Raw genomic sequence first — 23154 nt, 5'->3', positions numbered from 1 at the left:
TGTAACCAAGCTACCTCATATGCTGCCATCGTAGCACCCCTATACTCTACCTATGTACTCAACAAGGCAACTGTTGGGGCTGCTTCTTGCTACTCCAAGTAATAGAACCACTCCCAAAGGAAAACATAAATTTGCTAGTAGATCTTTTGTCCAAGATGCTAGGATCCCAATTTGCATCAGTATCCATGCACCTGCAACTCTATACTAGCCTCAGAGAAGAAACCATAATCCAATGTGGACCTCATGTAGTAGTGTAGTGTGAACCTCGCACCATCTAGTTTCCAAGGAACCTGCATAAATTCTCTCCAACCAAACTATGTAGTTCAAGTCTAGCCTAGCATCATTAGGAGAAATTTGGGCTCAAATTGGGCCCTTTTAGGATTTCTACACATTCTCTATCTACAAAAATGTTCTCATGGTGAATTTTTTACAAATTAACTCAGAAAGTGAGTGGAGTTTGGACATTTGGAATCTACTCAGAAAGTGAGTTAATTTTTTACAAATTAACTCTGAAAGTGAGTGGAGTTTGGAAGACAGGGGTTTTCTTCTTGTTGATACCTTGAACTTGGATAGCACTCTTGGATAAAGGTGGTTTTCCAGGTTGACACCACACGCCATATGATAGCAAATTGTGTTGAGCTCCTGTATCCAATAATGCATTATACAGCACTTCCCCGTAAGGACTCTGTAACTCAATTGGGTATCTTAGAGGTGGGTCAGATTCTAGTGAATCCTCCTCTGCCTCCTCAAAATATACTTGCGTAATTCCCAAGTTGGCTTCTCGTTGGTGCCTAGCACGCTGCTGTTGACGTTCTTTGGCTTCAACTCTCGCTTGTATTTTCTTAATCTCAGCTTGTTCTTTAGCTGCCTTCTTTTGATGGATTGCATATAACTCCTCTTGTCTTAGGGGCTCATAGTATCTTTTAAATTTACTCCCATTAAGGAATCCAATGGTTTCAACTTCGTCGAGAGTCTCCACTCTGATGGTACCTTGCGGGGTAATATCACATACTCTATACGGTCCCTTACCAGCATATTTGAGCTTCTTCTTTTCGTTTCGCACTCCATACATCAGGACTTTATCCTCAACCTTGATGTCCTTATTCTTTAGGTGGTGATCAAACCATTTTTTCCTTCTATCCTTCTCCACAAGGGCATTGTACACAGCCAATTGTCTTTCTTTGTTTAGCCGCTCAAGGATATATAGATGCTCTACTAATGGATTACCATCCCAACCCTCTTGAGTAACAACACGAAGACTAGGAATGACAAATTCCCATGGCATGACTGCTTCTTGGCCATATACTATCTTGAATGGCGTGCAATTAATAGCCACTTTGTACGCAGTACGATAGGCCCATAAAGCTGTTGTAAGCTTTAGATCCCAATCCGCGCGATGAGCTTCAACTGTCTTTGTCAAAACAGAGATTAAAGTCTTGTTGGTACTCTCGACTTGGCCATTTGCTTTGCGGATAGTAAGGAGTAGATTTATGATGGGATATCATGAAATTTGTTGTGAGCTCCTTAATCACTTCATTTATAAAATGTGTACCATTGTCGCTCACAAGTTCAAAAGGACAACTGAAGCGTGTGAGCATGTTTTCAAAGAGGAACTTGGCTATTGTCCTTGCATCTGCCTTACGTGTCGCTTTCGCTTCAGCCCATTTGGTCATATAGTCAGTGGCCACAATAATATAGCGAGATTGTGTGTTGCGGGCCGTTGGGCTAATTGGACCTACAAACTCTAAACCCCACTTTTCAAATGGTTGGTTTACTTTGATTGGATGTAGGGGCATCTGATCTTTCTGCTGGGGTTTCTTGTATCGTTGGCATTCAGCGGCACAACCCTTTACAAAAGTGATGTATCTTGGAACATAGTGGGCCACCAATACCCTGATTGTAAGATCTTTTGCGTAGTTAAGTCTCCTGAGAAGTGACCACCGGCTACGCCCATATGTGCCTCTTGTAAAATGTATAGATACTCATCCTCTCCGCAGGCACAACGCCTAAGAACGTCATCCTTTCCTCTTTTATAAAGAGACCTAACTATCAGGCAATAGGGTTCACATTCTTTGATCAGCTTTCGAGCTAGATCTTTACGAAGCTCCTTGGGTGGAAAGCCATTAACCAAAAAGTTAACAATCTTCTCACTCCATTCATGCATTGTCTCCACCATGAACAGGGAAGTGTCAGGTAAGTCATCAACTCCCGTAACAGCCTCACCATTAGGTATGCGAGATAAATGATCAGCCATAACATGTTTTTTGCTAGGTCTCACAACAACAGTGAAATCAAACTCAAGAAGAATCAATAGCCATCGTGTGATTCTTCCTGTGGAGCATGGTTTGTTTACCAGATATAACAATGCTTGATGATCCACATAGAAAACAAACTTGGTGGCAAGGAGGTAATAACAAAATTTCCTTACTGCAAATATCATTGCCAACCCTTCTCGCTCCGTATAGTGGTGTAGTTCATCTCAGCATCGTTCAACTGGCAACTGGCAAAGCTAATGGGGTAGTCTAGCTTGTGTTCTCCAGGTTGAGTTAACACACACCCAATAGCAAAGTTTGATGCATCAATATGCACATGGAAGAGTAAATCCCAGTTAGGCATTCTCAAGATTTGAGCACTCGCTAAGGCCTTCCTTAATAGCTCATAGGCACGGTCACATTCTTCGGTCCAAATAAACTCGATGAGAAGCTTATACAATGGTTGTGCTATCTCAGCGAAGAATAGAATAAATCTTTGATAATAACCAATGTGGCCCATAAAGCGTTGGACTCCCTTATAGTTGGTGGGTGGGGGCAATTCCAGAATGACCTTGATTTTACTCTCGTCAGTGGAAATCCCATTTTTGGACACTATATGCCCTAAGATAACTCCGTGTTTAACCCAGAATTGGCATTTGAAAGGATTCAATGAGATGCGATATAATCTACACCTTTCAAATATTTTTCGTATACACATCAAGTGCTCGTCCCAAGAGGAATGAACACAAAGATCATCTAAGAAAGCTTCACAGAAGTCCCTTAGATATTCCTTAAAGGCTGTGTTTATCAATCGTTGGAATGTTGCAGGTGCATTGGTCAAGCCAAAAGCCATGACGCTGTCAGGCATTTTTCTGAGAGGTATTCTGGGCTTGTGTACATACGTGTGCATGGCAGGTGTGAAGAGTTTGGTTTTGAGGGCATTGCCAGGTGTACAGGGTGGACAGATTTGTTTTGGGTTTGTGCAGGCCTGTCCGGGAAGTGGTCTACTGAAGGTCAGCTCTGCAGGTGGTATCAGCATCCGGTAGCTTGTATGTGCGCGCGTCAAAGAAAATGAGCGAGCATCGTGGGTTGTGTTTGAAGTGTATGAAGGCATGAGGAGCAATTTAAAGGTTAAAGGGCCTTTGTTGCCTTTAAATTGGTGGGAATTGGAAGGTGTTGAGGCAGCCATCTTCTAGGTCTTAGGGAAAAGAAAGAAATAAAATAATGATGTTGACGTGGCCGCCAATGTGAAAGGCCACTTGGCTGTTTGTCTTGCAGCCAGCGTAGCCGCCAGCTCGAAGTCCAGAAGCTTGGAGAATTGCGAGTGAGGCGCAGCTGGAGAGAAAAGGTGTCGCCTTGTTTTGTAAGGGGGGGTCTCGTTGAGCGTGTAGGCGTAAGGCGCTGTGGCGAAGGATGATCGTCAGCGAGTAGAGACGCAAAGGCAGGTGACTAGAGACGTCGAAGCAAAGGACTGGCTGGAGTGGGTAGCTGTTGCAGGTTGCAGAGAAGGCCGCCAGGGCGTCGCAGGTAGCGGCTTGTGGAGCACAGCTGGTAGTCGGGCTGACGGGCTGCAGAGGTGGTGGGGCCTCCCGTGTGAAGAGAAGAGTGCCGACGTGTGGGTTGACGGGCTGAAGCACAAGAAGAGAAGCGCAAGGAAGGAAGGTGACTCGAGCCCTGGGTTTAGCAGGTTGGCGGGTGATGTTGCGGAGACAAGTGAAGAGGAGCCGCCTTGTGCGAGAATACCCTGGGGGGGCACAGGTGAGGCTGGTTTTGTTTTGAAAACCCAGGTGTAAGAAGGGAGTCACCCTGCATGTGTGAAGTGCCGAGAAGAGAAAAGACACGCCAGTTGAGGCGCTTGAGAGACAGAAGGTGCTGAGGCACAGGCTTTGTGAGAAGGTGGCCTTGTTTGTAACCGTGAGCGGGTGTAACTAGCGTGGTGAAGCCTAGGGATGAAGGCGCTGCTGCTGCTGCATGCTTACAGGCTAGGGTAAGCGAGGCCGGGAGATGGCCACCTTGAGATGAAATGGATGGCGCTCTTGTGAGCAGGCAGATCTATGAAGGCTGGAGCGTGGACGGACTGAGGTGGTGTGGCCTTGGTTCGGTCAGTCAGAGTGGACACTGAAGACAGGTGGACAGCGTGTGGCTGTGGATATGGTAGAAGGCTGGTGGCTAGTGTGGGCCGCCTAGGAGACAGGGCTGTGGACAAGCAAAGTGCAACTGGTGGTGGGGCGGCCGGTAGCATTGCAGAGGAAGGGTTTGAATTGGCTGGCAGAGGATCAGCACAGAGAGAGAGAGAGAGAGAGATGTGTTTGGGTAGCTGCTGCTGGCGACACATGCAGAAGTGATGGGCCGCAGAGAGTTGAGGGTTAGCTGGTGGGGCGCCCTCTGAAGTGAGTCGCCGGGTTCTTTCTGGTGTAGTTGGCACAGCAGGCATGCGAGTGGATCATGTGGTGATTGGGGATGTGGTGTATCCTTGGTAGTGACAGGTCTGAGTGTTTTGTTTATGGTTGTGTGAGTAAAGCTTCTGTGTCGAGAGAAGCTTGTATGATGTGTTTACTTGGAAATATAATTGCTAGGTGTTTTTGGTCTATGGTGCCCCTGTTTTATGCTGTCTGTCTGGCGTGGGTTGGGTGGTGAAGTGTGAGAAGCATTCCAGCCGGTGTGGCTGGTGGTGCCTCCGTTCGTGTGTTGTCTTCCAAGTTTGGGGGGTGAAGGGCTATAGAGGCAGTGGTCTTTTCTTCTTTTTTTCACCTCACAACGCGAAAGACAAACACTCCAAACTCCATGATAAATGCTGTTTTAGCTTGGTCCTCGACTGCAATTGTGATCTGATTGTAACCCGAGTACCCATCTAAAAAGCTATATGCCTCCTTGCCTGCCACTCTTTCAAGCACATGTTCAGAATATGGCAAGGGGTAATGATCCCTTCTGGTGGCTGCATTAACCTTTTTGAGATCAACACACACTCTGAGTTTCCCATTCTTCTTTTGGTACGATGACTATCGGAGAAACCCATTCTGAGTTCTCAATAGGGTATATGAATCCACATTTTACAAGCTTTTCAATTTCCTCTTGTACAATCTTTGCATACTTAGGATTCATTGGGTAGGGACGTTGCTAGACTGGTTTAGCAGTGCTAATCATTGGAATCGTGTGTTGCACCACCGCCGAGGGTGGAACACCCTTCATATCATGATATGTCCAAGCAAATATGTCCTTGAATTCTTTAAGAAGCTTCTTAAGTGCAGCTTCCTTTGACTGGGTGAGGTCTTGAGCAATAAAAACTGGTTTAGACTCCTCACCCGGATTTGCTAAGAACACCATATTGGGGAATATAGGAATTTCCCATAAGTTTGGAACACGTGGTCAAAACTTTGGATTTGCCATAACTTGAACACCATTACTGCAAATTGTGTGCTTTAAAGCTTAATAGATCCCTCTTTTCAAGCGCTTTCCAATGATAGGTCACATGATAGGGTTTTGAGAAACTTATAGACATGTTAATCAGGTCCCACCTTTTTAGTATTACAAAAATGGGACTTGGGAGATTCCCAAACTCACGAATATGGTGTGTAAGTCTATCTCCTTAACTACCGCCGGGCCATCGTAGACACCGCTACTCCCATTGGTAGGCATTTGTTGGGCTTTTGTGTAGACCACTTTACGTTCCCTTGTGGTGAATGATTTGAAATGCTCGGGTGCGTGGTGTAAGTCTACTGGTTCTTGTTGTGCCAGGCTTTTTTCTTTCAATTCCGCCTCCTTTTGTTGCTGAGCTAACTCTTGGTTTTGCCGCCTTCTTGCAATACGACTTAGTTTCGGCTTCTCTTTGATTTCTAATTGGGCAACGTCATGAGGTTGCGGAATACACCACATGATACTTTGGAGGTATTGTCCCCAATTATCTGCTAACTTCCGATGAGCGTCAATAGCTCCTACATAACTAAGCCATTCTGCGGTGGATCTCTCCTTGTTTATTGTAGTTCGCACCTTAGCTCGATAGCGTTGGCGCTTATGTCTCGTTTTCTTCTTACCAAGTTTTTGATTTTTGTTTCTATCAGATTCGAACTCACTTGGTCGATCTTCACTTGTGTCCTCCTCACTCTCGGATGAACTGTAGGAGGTCACTGTCCTAGGCCTTGAGCACCTTGCTTCCCCATTTGGGTGAATATTTAATTCATCCCCCCCATCAGGCTTAGGGTCAGTTTCTCCTTGAGATTCATACTCAGAGTTGCATTGGTCAGAGTCTTCGCTGCTTTCAGTGTCAGTGGAGTTTGCCACTTTCTCGCCACCAGGAGTCAAGTGCATAACACCTATCATGTTTATTGGCACTAACGGTGGCATATCTTGCCCCTCGCAGGTGTTACCCAACTTGTGCCTCTATTTCCCCATGTGTCTATGGTTGCCGCTAGGTGTACCCAATCCACGTTATCCGACTCAGTCATACTCGGTAGGACATCCATATAAGGAGAATCTTTCCCATCATCAGTCTCTTTTTTGCATGTATAGCAATACCTTAATGGGACGGAGTGAATAGTGATATCCGAGCGATTATCAATGATAACCTTGCTTCCTAAGGGATGTGCACGACCATTCTCAAGATCAACCCGAATGAAAGAGTCCTGGAATTGTAGGTAGACATGGTTTTTCGACCAATCATGCACCATTTGTGCTTCCCTCTCATGAAAGGACGTCCTAAGATCATTTAATATGACATAGGATGCTTGGAGAAATCCATTACAATGAAGGTATGTCTTACCTTGTACCCCAGAACCTTGATCTTAAGGTCTTTTAACATTCTAATAGGTTTAGCAATAGTTCCGTTTGCCATCTTAACCACCACTATGTTTGTGACTTCGAGGTGAGGTTTCCTTCCTCTTCGATGGGGTCAGGCATTCCCTCACTAAACATTCTTTCCAGCAAAAAGGGTGTTTGCCCACTTCCTGATGTCCTATCCTCACTTTCTTCCCGAATGATACTAGGTATAGCTAACGGTTTATGGTTTCTGTGAGGCTGAACTTGTGTAGGAAACACTGTGTCTGGAATTTTGATTTTTCTCGGGTTTGGCAAACGGTTCTCTTGAAGTGGACACAATGTCACTTCTTATGGATTGGCTTCTAGGGACCTCTACTTTAGGAGGCGCGTCGGAAGGTGGTAGCTCAGTAGGGTCCTCATTAAACGAAGTGGGTAGAATATCCACATGGACACTCTTTGGGAGGGTAGGGTCTACATGAGATGTGAATGGCGAATCCACTACCCCTCCTTCTTCATTTACTTTGCTTGTCGCATGTTCAGAGCGTGTAGCTCTACTAAAGGTCTCTATTAGACGACTAAACATGCTAGATCCGGGTTGTGGGGCCCAAACTGGCATGTTTTGGCTTGTCTCCTCAAGGTTCTTGGTAGGGTTCCCTTCCATGGCTTCTGAGTCAGAGGACGAGTCACTATCCACTATTCGTGGATCTTGGGTTGCACTCCCTTGGGTGCCAGCTGAAGGCCAAGATGCCAACGTGGAGGGATGGTATGAGCCTGCATAAACTGAAACGCTTTCTAGTGACTCAAGCTCTAGTACCTGACCAGAGCGTAGATGCATGTGACGTGGGTACCCTACGGGCGTTGGTGACTACCTTTAAAGCCCACACAAGTGGTTTCTTAGGTGTTTCGCACCCCGTTTTTACTTGTTTTTATATTGTTTTTAACTCGTTTTTTATCCCCTTACTTATGGTCGAAACCTGGACTAGGGCGTGTGATAGCTCGAAACGAGCGTATCGTTTAAAGGGTCCTAGCATGCTTTACAGCACTGTGTTCGCATCCAGAGCTCTTGTGGTCCTCAAAACAGTCTGTTTCCTTGTGGGGGAAAGGGTGAAGGCCTATTTGCTTGTGGGAGGAAAGGGGGAAGGCTTTATCCCACATGCTCACTTCACTCCTTGGGGAGTGGGCTACATATAGGGCTCAACTTTCCATAAGCTCTCACTTGAAAGAAAGCTATGGAGGCTCACTCTCCTATATATATATTTCAAAAGACCGAGGGGGTCAGGGTCAATTTGGGGTTTTTCTTCTCAAAATTTTTTTCTCTAAATAAAAAATCTTTCCTCTCCACACGTTTGGTTTTTTCCTTTTCTAAAAAATTTATTATTATTTTTTTCAAAATTAATTTTTTCTTTTCTTCTTTTTCTCCTTTTTTTTGTGGGGATAAGTTTTCTAGGGTTTCTTTCTAGGGTTCAGACTTTGCCGCAGCGCAGTTCGCACACAGCGCAGGCCACCTGGGGATTGAGAAATCTCCCCTCACACACAAAAAACTAGAGAGCAGAACGCACGCCCACACGCGGAGCGAAAAAATAACAAAAGAAACAGAAACGTAGAAGACAAATTACAGAAGACAAATTGCAGAAACAGATTGCAGAGCACGAAAACACCTCAACAACAAACACACAGTCGCCTTTCCTACAGTGTAAATTTCACTTCACGCACTAGCCCGAGCTGCAAACAGGAGCTTGGTGTAGGACACCTCCCCGACAGCGGCGCAAAAAATGTGCGCTTTTGTCGCACAGGTCGTATAGCTGGGGACTTGCCGAGCACCGTATGCGAGCCACGAATGGCTGCAAGCATACAACCAGGAAAGTAAGCTCAAACAGAATGCAAAAGGTGTGTCACTCACCGCTAGAACCGCCGCCGTGAAGGATTCCCGCGTCGCAGTGAAGAAGGAGCCGCCGTCGCCACTCTACTGCCTCTCCATCGTCGTGCCGCTACACAGTACTCGATTGCTCTCTCTCTCTCTCTCTCTCTCACACACACACACACACACGCATGAGAAGGAAACCAAGGAGATAAGGCAAGAGCACTCTTATATTCAACACATGAGAATGAGAGTTTTAGGGTTACATTTGGCTCTTATAGGTGACTTGGCCGTTCACACATGGGCGTCCATACATGGCCAGCCGATCCTAACCCTTACCCTGCTGATATTCAAGGTACGTCTCTCATCGGCAATCACCCAATCCCTTTATCCTTAACATATGGTGCCGACAAGCCCGGCCCATGACTCAGAATATTTAAATTAATGACGTAAAACATAGTACGTCTCAATGTCCGTCATAGGTTAATAGGATCATATACAATAATACATGGACGCAAAGTGATAGGGTATGTTTATTTTCCTAATAAATTGTTGTTGTTGCCAGATTACTTTCTAGTAAGATTCTACCGCCTGATAATACCATCCCAAAAATAAGGAACGAGGCATGAAAGATGATGACGATTCTTGGACTTGTCTATGAAATGATCCATGCATGCATCAATGATTTCATTCTATATCAAAGAGAGCATCAAAACTCCATTCTCTGTCCCAAATGTGGTGCTTCATGTTTTAAGGAGGGAGCAACACTTATTCCTCTAAGGCATTTTCAATTATCTCCACGAATGTAGTACCTATTTTGGAGCCCAAAGTTATCAAATCTTATGGATTGCATGATAAAGAATGTGAGCACAGATGGGATCCCACACGGCCAAAATTTAGTCAAGAACCCCGTCACGTAAAACTTTGTGTTTGTCTCAATAGATCAAGTAAGTGGTCAACTTGGCCGCCGGTGGTGCTAATCAATTACACCCACACAAGAACTCATGTCCATAAAGAAGGAGCATCTAATATTGAATTTACTAATTCTAGGTACATGCACAAGCAACATGGTCTGAAATTGTATCCACCCAATATATTTATACTTCTTGAAAACTCTGACTCAATACAACACTTCAATGTAGGAAAACGACAAGTCAAAGACATCAGTGTGTACCTAGCACACTATGTACCTAGCACCACTCATCAAAGATCTACAACAACTTTGAAAAGGGATAAAAGTGCTTGACATTTCCAAGACTATAGGAGAATGAGGCTTTGAGGTTTGCGGAATTCTGACATGGACTATTCATGACTATCCTACCTACAATTATTATTCAGGTACATGATTGTAGTTACTTTGTTTGGATTTGAAGTGACGTGAAATAACGATTGCACTAATACTTTGAATGTTCGTAGGTCTATCAAAAAAGGGTTACAAGGCATGTCCACCATGCGGAGATTGGCTACGATCAAAATATAGCAAGAATCTCAACAAGAATATATATCTCTGACATAGAAGCTTTCTTCTAGAAGGACACATATTGTGATCAAAAGGACTGGCAAGACATTTCAATAGAAGCATTGAGAGTGGAGCGTTCCCTATACGAATTACTCCTATGGAGACTGGTACCAAAAATTGACAATTGGATGCAAAGCTCACAAGCGATTTAGGAAGACGAGGATTCAAAGACAAAGGGAAAAAACACTTTAGATTTAAATATGGTATAGTTTGGAATATTAGAAAGAATTGAAAATCACACATTCTTGACCCCATGCATATTTTCAAAAAACACTCGCTTTGGAAACATCTTGTGGGTATCAAAGATACATAGCATGTGAGGGTGGATTTGAAGGAAAAAAACTATAAACCATCTTTATGGCCTATATTAGTAAGTCCTAAAACAAGAAATACGACTTATCATCATGCACCATGGGTACTAACAAAGGACAAGGTGAGCATGATCAATGATAGGATGGTCGATCCGTACACCTGTATAGGCTATGGTGCATCATTGCGAAACATGTTTACTATGGACTATAGAAGTCTTTCTATTAAAGACACATGATTGGCATAAATTTCTAAAGGCCATGGCTTTATCTTATTCTTGCCATTTGTTAATTTGTATGGATACTAATGTCAAAGGTGGACTATTTACAACATATCTTGCCACTTGTAATTGATGGATGCTTAACCGAGGGCATTCGAGATATCATTTACCGTTTGGGGTCGCTTGCAAGGTACTTCTCCTTCAAAAATGTGTCTAGGAGTCTTCTTTGCAATTGAAGTTAGTTATCGATTGGTGTTTTATCATTTTCCAGGTGGATTACATCAAAGAAAATAGACACTCATGAGATTCCACCAAAAAAGTTGGAAGTAGCCTACATCCTTTTTTGACATCCAAGGTGGAGCTTGCTGCTGCAGTTGTAAGCACACGATGGATGTTTTAGGTTGAAAGATTCATGGGAGTCTTGAAGGGTCTTGTGCATCAGATATCAAGGCCCAAAGGATCTATGGCAGAGGGATGGTTGCATCATGAGTGTATGTACTATCTCTTTGAGTACCTTCTTGTAGCTTGTTGATGAGGAAGCTCCCCTTGTTTGGATGGCAGACGAATCAAGTAAATTATCAAAAGTGTGGAAAAAAGGGACTCCCAGTATGTTTTGATCATGATGTAGGATATAATTTAAGTATTTTCATAATGTATAATTTAGAATGTATGCAAAAATGGACCAAAGAGCATGATAAAGAATGGCAAGATAATATGCGAGGAACATCGAAGAGACAACGGGTGACCCCCCACCATGTCAATGACATGGATACAAGAGCAAATAAAAAAGGCACAAGAAGGTGCACAACTTATGCGTAAGGGGTTTGAGCTCAGTCTCTGGTGTGACAAGGAGGTAAGATATGGCATGGCCCACACTTCCAGTATTCTATATGTGTGTTTTTGTGATGTTAATATTCTCTATGTTTTTTATTTTAGGTTCGGGCATATAGTAGTATCTAGGCCTATGGACAATATCTTCAAGTCAAAAGGATTGATGATATGTGTCGTACTCAAGACTCATGTATTGTTGCATCATTTCAATAACAATCTCGTGCAAGTGCCCATGACACAAACCTTGTCAACGTCAAGCTAGGTTACGTTGGGGATCTAGAGAGAATATATGAAGCTAATTATCATTTTATGAAACAAGTATAGTCATTCTAGAAATTGATTCATTCTCTCACATGTTCGTGTATTTGGTGCTAGTTTGAGAACATGTTTATTATAGGTCATTTTGAACGTTCGCTAGTTTTGTACACAATACAGAGGCAAAGATGCTACCATGAAAAGAGAGCCCATGGGTTTTTGGTCTATCGACTCCTCCAAGTTGCTACAAGCAAGCAAAGAACCTTACCTTCTTCTAATGAATTGTAAACAAGAATTATTTTACAAGAATCCAAATGGCACTACATGGTGGAAAATTGTGCAAGTCAATCCTCGAGATTGATGGAGTTTTTGGATAACACACTAGCCTCTTTGCTCAAGGATAGCAACCATATAGATATCCAGGAAGATACATCATTGGCCGAGGAGGAGTATACACATCTTGACCTCACCATGATGGTGATTGCTCAAGGAGATAGACTAGGACCATCTAATGTGAATGAGGAACGAGAGGAGGAAGACAAGGACAAGAGGGACAAAGACCTACCTGATTTTGGCATTGAGTAGGCAATTGAGCTTGTAATGTCACCACCTATGCTAGACCTAATAGAAGAAGAACTACAAGAAGCTAGAAAGGACAACGATGAACCACTCTTTTATATTGACATTTTTCCCGAGTCTAGTCCTTGAAACTTAGGTATAATCCTACTTCTCCAATAATTCCCCTAGTTTCAATGTGTCACATGCTTCCAAACCTTTAAAACATCACAATTCAAACATCACGGTTAATGTGTCACATGCTTTCAAAGCTTTCAAGTGAGGAACAGAGAGGACTTCTAATTGGGTGTCCATGTGGCATTCCCCTCTGCTAGCCTGTTGAACTTGAAAATACACTTGGAAAACTTGAAAGACCACTAACCTGTTTGTGGAATCCTTTCACACATCATGTGCATTGTTCATGGAACTTTGTACCTCTTGAGGTGACATTAGAGCCACTTCTATCTTCTTATGTGGAAGAGAACCTCCTATTGATGCCAGTTGAAGCCCAAAACTCCATTTTCTCCTTCAATGACGGATGTCACCCAAAAAACTCATGGGTATATCTTGTATGCCTTACAGATGTAAGATGCTTAGACTGACTATCTATAATGGACTGCTAGGATGAGTGTCTATACTGGACTGCTAGGATGACTACTATACGTAGATGTACTTGAAGTACTGTTAGTTGATGTAAATGTTTAGTTAGATACTTTAATGATCCTATCGAGGCTGTTGTATTATGCCCACAACTGCTAGTTGGCTGTGGCCGATTGGTTGTCTTGGCATGGTTGACTAGTCACCTAAGCCACCAAAGGGGCTGATCAGCTGGGATGCGTAGGTTGCTAAAGTGCTTATGATGCTAATGATGCCTTCACATGAGCTACTTGAAAGGCTTTGGTTCTGTGGATGTTGCTTTGCCCTATTTGAAAATGGCATTTTGTCCATCCCAAAAAAGGGGATTCATCTCGATTATTCTAGATATATTAGATTTTTTTTCATCTTTTTGTGTCTTGCTTGTTGGCCGACTAACCTTTCAGTGGTCAACGAGCAGCCTCCTTGATTATATATATCATTTTCCTCACAATTCAACACTTGTACCACATCACATATCATATCAGGTACCATCTTCTCTTGTTGTTGATTGGCCCTACACCACATATGCTTTATCATCATTGCCGACTGTCAGCTCTCTAGTACTTCAGCATTTTACATTAGGCCACACCTTGGGACAATAGCCGGCTTTGCTACAACACAATACTTTAATGTTTTACATCTAGCTAAACTTTGGGATGAAAGACGTCTCTGCCACATAGATCACATCAACGTTTCATATCAATTCATGGGACAACATCCCTCTCTGCCTACAGTGGAGCATACCAGTGTTTTACCTTAGCTCATGGGACAATAGCCCACTCTTGTCTACACTTCAGCACAATAGTGGAAGATGAAGTGATGCTGATGTCGATGATGGTGCAGACTCTAATGAAAAGGATGCTACTATACCTGAATGGTGATGAAGAGAAGAGAGGGCTACCATCTGGAGTGGTGGTGGTGCAAGATCTGGTGACAAGGGTGCTGTAATACCTGAGTGGTAGTGAGGAGAAGCAGAGAGGGCCACCGTCCCAAGTGGTGGAAGTGGTGCAACCTCTGGTGCGACAAGGGTATTGAAATACCAAAGTGGTGGAAGAAAAATGATGATAAACTGTAATAGAGAGTGGGTTGCCATCCCAAGTTGTGTGTTGATGATGATAAAATGTCACGATGTTGTACTATGTAGTAGAGTGGGATGTTGTCCCATAAACTTAAGATAAAAATGATGATGTGCTCTTTGTAGAAGAGAGGGATGTTGTCCTATAAGTTAAGGATAAAAACACAGATGTGCTAAGTGTAACAGAGAGGGTTGTTGTCCCATAAGCTGTGGATAAAGATAGTGATGATATGTGGCAGAGAGTGGGCTGCTATCCCAAGGTATGCTGCTGAAGGAAAACACTGCAGATATGCTATCACAACGAACAAGATGTGCTGCTATCCCAAGGTATGCTGCTGAAGGAAAACACTGCAGATATGCTATCACAACGAACAAGATGTGCTGCAATAACAGGAGGCAGTAGATAGATGATGTGGTATTGGATATGTCTATGAAGTGGTACAAAAACATTGAATAAAGAGGCAATGCTATATATAGTGAAGGGCAATGCTAGTCCATTAGTGAAAGGGCACTCAACCAGCAACAAGATCAAAAAAAGATGGATAAAATCTAATAAATCCAAAATAATCTAGAAAAAAAATGTAGCAGTCTTGTGAGATTCCCGCCCTCTTTGCGCATCAACTCTAGAGTGATGGCAGTGGAAGTAGAAACCTCTCACGCAGAGGGCAGACCTTAGACTTTGGTAAACTTGTAACAAGTTTCTATTACACATAGACTTCAATCATTGTGCTCATTCACATGACTAATGTCAGATATCTATATCAGCCACAATACTTGCACCTTGTGCAAACATAGTAGCTTGTGTAGGTATTTTGGCCATTTACATGACCAATATTTTTGTGCCAAATATCTATATAGACCACAATAATTGCATCTTATGTAAACATAGCACCTTTCACCTTAGGTATGCTCACATCCAAAGTAAACAATTTGCCCACTCTTTTTCCCTTTACAATCAAATGACATTTGTTGTTGAAGTCCTTAACATAGTAGTCCTCAAGATTAAAGCATACTTGTAAACCCTGCTCAATCATTTTCCTAATAGAAACCAAATTCTTTGTTATGTTAGGCACATAAAGTAATTGCTTGAAGTATCTCATCTTGCCATCTTGCATAGCTAATGGCACATTCCTAATGTGAGCAATAGGATGAGTCGTGCCATCCCCCCATCTCTACATAAACCTAGTTTTTCCAGATTTTTGACATCTCTATACCACTCACCATGATAGGTCATATGGTTAGAGGCTCCCGAATCCACATACCATACATCATCACCATTTGTGGATATATCTATAGTCACTGAATTCAACATGTGCTACATAACAAACAAATTCTCACATCTATCTTCAATCTGCTTGCTTGAAGATCTATAATTATTTTACAGCAATGTGCCATTTTGATATTACTCTGGTTCTTGTAACATTTTGCTACAAAGTGACCTGGTTTGCCATAATAAAAACAATCCTTTGAACCTAATTGTGATTTCTGTCTTTGCCAAGTATCTCGGCCTCTTTGGCTCCCCTACCTTTAAATTGGCCTCTTCCACCTATGTATGTTTACTATGCTGTGCGAATCATTGGACTGTTGCTGTCTGTAATTGTGATCTCCAAAATTGCCACCATCTTTGGCCTCGATCACAACCTTTACCTAAATTTGAGTAGGTCTATTCTGAAGAAGTGTTCTTCCTTTGGGGGAGGAAGAGTCTTCACCCAAAGACATCTCTTCTATCATAGACACCAAATCTTGAAAGCTGGGAACATTCTCTCTTACAACAATAGAGGTCATGAATGGCTTGTATTCTTTTCTAAGCTCATTCAAAGAGACGCTCACCAAGTCATCATCTTCCAATGAGACATTAATAGATCCAAGGGATTCAACAATACCCTTGATCTTCAATGCGCATACTCATTGATGGACATGTTCTTCTTCTCAACTGTATGCAATTCAAGTAGATTTTCTACAAGATGGGATTGATGAAACATATTAGATACATCTGGCATCATTCAGTGCATGTATTGGCCTCCTTATTTTTGGAATTTGTAAACATGGATGTTAAATGAATCTATACCCAACACAAACAACAAATTATCAAAAAATTAGCTATAACAATTCTTTTTCAAACAAAAAAGAACCAAAATGACCAAAAAACTCCACCAAACTAACTCGTTTTATGGGCATACACTACTAGAGAGTATGGGCCATAGGTTATTCGTAGATTTAGAGAGCAAACAATGAAAAAAGCTAAAGGATTTCTCCTCGATAGCGGTGTAAAAAATATTATTGCCCACTTTCGACCTCTGCTAGAAACACATTCACAAGACATTACCTTAGCAACCTATAACCATCGTGGGAATCTTTCCAATGGTTGAGCAACCGGAGAAAACCATTTTAAGAGATCCACATAACTGTTTTTGTTATTGTCCATGAGCATTTTCACACCAGGGCTATGTGTTAGACTATGGGTTCTTGAGCATTTTCACATTGTCACATTGGACTATGGGTAGTCATCCCTTCTCTCACCTCATACCACTCACACACACTCACTAGCATGCATTAGGGAAGAGTACTAGAGAGAGGATTAGCAAGAGCAATTAAGCAATGGGAGGGTATGTTGCGTTATGAGAGAAAACAATCATATACAAGGCCATAAGTATTCACACTTAAACTAGGGCTGGCTAGGCGCCCAAGGCTCATAAGTTGCCTATTTCTTATACAATGCTTAATCTCATAATATATGCATGAAGTACATTCACTATTGAAATATCGAGCTCAACTAGTGATGTGGACATTGCTGATCCACATGGGTGATTGTTGAGAATCATGGATCAATGTCTCCTAAATGACAAGACATCTATCTAATAATTAACTAATCTTACACTAATGAAAACACTAATCCAAGGTGAATAGAAATTATGGACAAAATGCATAATGAGTATGTTCTAATTAAGATGCATTGAAGTACAATTAGACACCAAGATAAATTAGCTTGTATACATAAAGAGACTTGAGATAAGTGCAAGTGATATAATATCATTTCTTGAAATGGCCCCCTTTTATATGATGAGGTACACCCTTGGGCTTGTACATCAACGTGGGATAAATCCCTTTGCTCATGTGGCTTCATGCTAGGCTTTGTACTTTCTTAGCTACTCAATCTCACTCCCTACCTCTTCCTTGTGCTCTTTGGCACCACATTTCTCAACACCCCCTAATATTGGTGCCATATCTCTGGGCTACTCAAGGTGGTTGGATGTCAGTTTACAACATATTTTTACCCCTCCTCAAACAGTGGTCATCGCATTTTTCTCTTTCTTATGCCACTGTTTTGTAGCTACTCTAGATAATGATTTGCCATGCGAAGTTTTGCTCTGATACCATTGTGAGAATCATGGATAAATCTCTTCTAATTACAAGGCATCTATCTAATCATTAACTAATGAAAACGCTAATTTATCTAATCATTAACTAATCCTACACTAATGAAAACGCTAATCTAAGGTGGATAGAAATGGAGAAAACTCATAATCAGAGTATGTGCTAATTAAGATGCACTTAAGTACAAGTAGACACCAAGATGAATTAGCTTGGATACATAAAGAGACTTGAGATAAGTGTAAGTGATATAATATCATTGCTTGAAATGGCCTCCTTTTATATGAGGAGGTACACCCTTGGACTTATACATCAATGTGGGATAAATCCCTTTGCTCATGTGGCTTCATGCTAGGCTTTGTACTTTCTTGGCTATCAGGGATTTCATTAACGTCTTCACAATTTCGTGATCACGTTAACAAAACCTATTGTTAACATATTAAAACTTGTGATCACATTGTATATTCACATGACCTGAGAAATGACCTGCCGGAACCCACTATTCCAGTTACACCTCCGGGCTTCTACTATTCCCGGCGGGCCCGTCGGGGTATGAGGTTTTCCCGGCGGGCCCGTCGGGGTATGAGGTAAAAGCCCGGCGGGCCCGCCGGGAAAAAGAAAGAACACCGGCGGGGTATTATTCTGTATATAAACACTGCCCGACACCCGTCGTACAACTTTTGGGAAGATAGTCCTTGTTTTGGGGGCGTGATATCTCTCCTCAAAGTACTTGTGGAGCTCTCGAGTTGCTAGAAGTGTCCTCTTGGGAAGAACGTCCTTATTTTAGGGGCTGTCATCTTTCCTTGTAGGCACTCCTAAGGCTATTGGGCCACTCGTCCTTAGTTCTTTGAACTGGGGGCAGGGTGTGGTTCGTAGCTAATACTTGCGGAGATTTAGGGACAAATTTGGAGTCATTCAGCTTTGCATTTGAGCCACGTACGTAATCTACCTCATTCTGCTTTATGAATGGTTTGATGGAGCCAAGAGTCCTGCTTAGGGGCTTGTATTGGTTCTTGATACTTGATATAGTTTAGAGTAGACAAGGGTCTATTGTCCTATACTAGAGTATTGGGCAAGCATAGATCTTTGATTTTTTTTGTGAATGTTAGAGAAGGTCTATTGTCCTATACTAGAGTATTGGGCAAGCATAGATCTTTGATTGTGTAAAGTATCCTTAATTGGGTACAAAAGGCATCCTTCATTGGGGGTGCAATGTGCATGATAGTTTCGAAGTAGTTTTGTAGTAAGACCTTGCAAGATAGTTTGAAATAGTTTTGTGTTATGTGATGATCTTTTGTATTTGTCAAGATAGTTTCGAAGTACTTTGTCTGCAGATGTATGTTTTGTTATACGTGAGTGATTTGTTGTTTTTTCATTTGTGTATTCATTGTTATATGCTTGGTTGAATAGGTTATTTGTTGAGATGGAGGACAATGTTGGATCCAGTGGTACCTCCAATAGAGTCCAAATTTCAGTGCATCTTCTTGCAAGCAAAACTTTGACGTAGGAAATATACCCATGCGTCAAACTTCATTGCAAGAAAGCCTACGTCAAGGTCGACTCGATGATGCACAACTCGTCCTTGCTGAAGCGATTTACTTTTCTGGGAGTGCTATGATGATGGTGGACAGTGAGCATTGGAAGAGAGCATGGAAGAAAATTGGTGAGTTTGGACCAGGGTTTTCACCGCCTACGTACCATGCTATGCGAAATGATCTATTAGAGAAATGTTATGCGCAGGTAAAAGAACGTATACAAAGAATAATTCTTAGCAATATAGAGCTTTCTGGATGTAGTATAGTAAGTGATGGATGGTCTAATGTGCAAAGAAAACCATTAATTAATGTAATGGTTATTTCACCTAGAGGTGAGACTTTCATCCGTGCCGTGGATTCAGCTGGTTCAATCAAAACTGGGGCTTACATTGCTCAAGTTATTAGCACTGTGATAGAGGAAGTGGGTGCCAAAAATGTAGTCCAAGTCGTCATGGACAATGCAAAAAATTGTAAAAATGCATCCAGAATCCTACAGCGACAATATCCACATATTTTTCCGGTAGGCTGTAATACTCATAGTTTGAATCTTGTATTAAAAGATTGGTATAAATCTGATGATACCAAATGGTTTGCCTCAATCGTCGACACTGCTCGCCAGCTTGTGAAATTCATGCTCAAGAGATAGAGAGTTTTGGATATGTTTCGACCTCGCATGTCAGTTATGTTAAAGCTTCCAGCGGAGACTAGATTTTGCACTCACTTTTACACTTTTGAGTCTCTTCTTAGAAATAAAGATGCAGTTTGTGAAACATTTACATGCATGGCATTTCATGACTGGGAGAGCACTCAACTTGAAAAAGTGAAAGAGAAAATCAAAGTCTTGAAGGCAGCGCTTACGAGAAGAAGTTGGTGGAACAGTGTGATGGATGCATACCATGTAATGATGCCTGTTATGTATGCTGTACGAAGCCTTGATCAAAGAGCGCCTAATCTCGGAAAAGCATGGATGCAATGGTGGACTGTCCAGCGGAGTTTGGAGTGTCCTGCGAAATTAGAGCATTCAGTGGTGGAGAAGCAATGGCATGTACCATTCTCTAGTAGACAAAGAAAAGTTTTGTTGAAGTACTTTCATGCTAGATGGATTGGAGCGCATTCACCACTGCACAGTGCTGCTTACATGTTAGATCCTGAATATTGGAATATGGATTTGATGTCCAACGTTGAGGTGGTGCAAGATTTTTATAAAGTGGTAAACACTTTCTATAATAATGATGATGATCGTGTACAGTGCATAAAGGAGATGACCTCATTTCGGTTGAAAGAGGGTTTATTTTCCAACTCCCTTGTTCAACAAATGGCTAAAGAGCAACCTGCATGGAAGTGGTGGATGATGAATGGTGGTGAGCATTATGCTTTATTGCGCAACCTTGCGATGAAGGTTCTAAGTCAGTGCTCTTCAAACTCAGGCTCAGAAAGAAACTGGAGCATGTATAAATATATTCATAGTACTATTCGCAATCGACTTCTTGCAGATCGAGCAGATAAACTTGTTTACATGTACTGCAATGAAAAGATCTTGCGAGACATCGAAAGCGAAGAGTATGAAGAAGATATGCCCAGATGGATGTACAATTGTGAAGATGTAGACGAGAACTTTGATGTTGGACGTACGTTGTGCACCACCCTTGAGATAGAAGACAATTTAGACATTGACTTAGATGAGCTTAATTTAGCAGACGAGAGAGTAAACGGTGAAAGAATTTTGGAGCAAGATACTGACATAGAGGAAGAAGTCACTTCATTAATTTAATAAAAAGTACTTGTACAAATGATCATATTTGGAGAAATTATCAATACAAAAGTAGAATTTGTTTTTCTTAGCTCTCATCTTGAAATAAATTGCGAATTGCACTAGGAGTTGCATCTAAAGGTCCTGGTGGTTTATATTCGCTAGCCATGCCGAACACTGTATAAATACCTTGATTTATTGGGACACTGCACAATGCACATGTGGAAGTATTTTGCATTTGTCTCACTAAACATATTAAGTGGTAGTAGTGTCCACATGGTAGAATATACTGGCCGCTCCACCCATCGAATACTTTGTAACATATAGGACATTGGGGGGTGGAGGAACTTGTAGCCTCAGCAGAAACTCCCACAAGATCAGGATGTATCAAAAAATGAGAGATGTGGTTTCCTTGGCGCACAGGAGCAATACGTGAAGAGATGCTCTGCACGTCTTGGCTGATCTTTGTTAGCTGCTCTTGAATTCCTCTATTGGCCGGGGGAGGAGTTGACGCTTGAGTTAATCGGTCAGCTTCTTTCTCCTTCTCTGCTAGCTGTGCCCCTAAGCTTTCTTTGACCTGGTTTAACTCCAGTCCGGCGCCCTCCACCATAAGAGCAAGTTCTTCTCTTGTGAATGTAACTGTCTCTTCACGTATGTCGTGGGTGTTGACAGTGGCCTCTCTGGAGGCGAAGTCCACTGGAGTTTCCAGTACAAAGTGAGCATATAGCATTTTAGCAAAATACAGTGGAGCGTCGGCGTTATGGAGAGGACGACCGTACACCTCCAAGAAAATACGCTCGGCATTAGTTTTGATATCATTGTGAGTGCAACGAGAAATCTTCCATCTTCCCTTCTTTATCTCGCCATCTGGACATGGCCATATTGCCTTTATCATCTCTGTGGTTACCCGTTTGTTTATGTCTTTCCATTGGGCATATGTTGGATTTGTCCATTTCGATAATCTGCACGCTGTTCTTGTAGCTTCGCGGGCTATCAGGCCATGTGCAAGGGCCTTCATTCTCTTGTATGCCTTCTTGGCTAACTCCTGATGCTCGTTCGCTTGCGCTTGCTCCATATCTGCATGAACGTAAACGACATTAGGATTTTAATGAACTGTAAAGATCAACGTAAGATAAATTGACCATTGCTCTCAAAATCTTGAAGTCAAACACAACGAGAGGAGATATGTATTGCAAAGACTCGATGAGAAATATCCACTTGACTCCAAAAACACTTCAAACAATGCTCGCACATCAAATTTTAAAGAGAAAACATAAACTTAAACACCAGAAGAGGAGAGAGATATTGCAAAGACCCAATGAAGAGAGAAACAAAATTTTGAAACATTGGACACATCAAATTTTGAAGAGAAACAAAATTTTGAAACATTGGACACATCAAATTCTCAAATTCCTGAAACTTCATCTCTTGATACTGTATCATTACAAAGTCGGGGTGAATGCCACCGATAGCTCTACAAGAGGACGTTGTGCCCTCGTAGGGTCAGTATTTAGTGACCTAAAAAATTCAACTACTTGCAAAATTGATTTTCGCTCATCGCGATTAGGCAGAAACATCCAATTTTTAACTCTATGAATAATAGTATCCATGGTAACTTTGTCATGGGAACTATTATCCATCCACAACTCTTGCACTTTCTTCCAAAAGTCATATAAAGTTTGTAATAAATATCCCAAGGCAAAAACATCAGATGCAGGAGTGTATGCATCTGCCAAAAATGGATCATAAAGCTCTGGGGCTATCCACGGCCGTTTATTTCGCTCTCTGTCTGCGTGGGAGACTGCCTGTGCCACCTTCTCGGGGTTCTTGTCTGCTTCATAAACAAAATTGAGAGACACCCGTTTTTTGGGCGCTCTCAGCAGCAATCCCCAATCGATAATACCTATGCGTGGCTTTAGCTCTTTTGTATAATCCAACACTACATTAAAAGGATGTAGGTCGGTATGTACAATACCTGCCATATGCGCTGCCGCTACACCTTCCACCAGGGCATGCATAATATGTGGCATGTTTATTACTACCTCTTTTATTTTTGAAAGTTCTAGATGACCTAAAGGGATATTATCAGGCGGCGGTTGTCTCCATCCTCGATCCAAACGAAAAATGGCTCTGGTGAACTCACTGAATCTGAAGGGAACCTTCAGTAGAGTATCACCAAGAGCGCCGCCATTAAAGTACGGGAAAATTGTGATCCAAGGAGCCTCTTTTGTAAAG

This window comes from Cibotium barometz, chromosome 32 (assembly GCF_041138505.1).
Source record: "Cibotium barometz isolate CiBa-2024 chromosome 32, ASM4113850v1, whole genome shotgun sequence".
NCBI classification, from domain to species: Eukaryota; Viridiplantae; Streptophyta; class Polypodiopsida; order Cyatheales; family Cibotiaceae; genus Cibotium; species Cibotium barometz.
Note: the sequence above shows the minus strand (reverse complement) of the source record.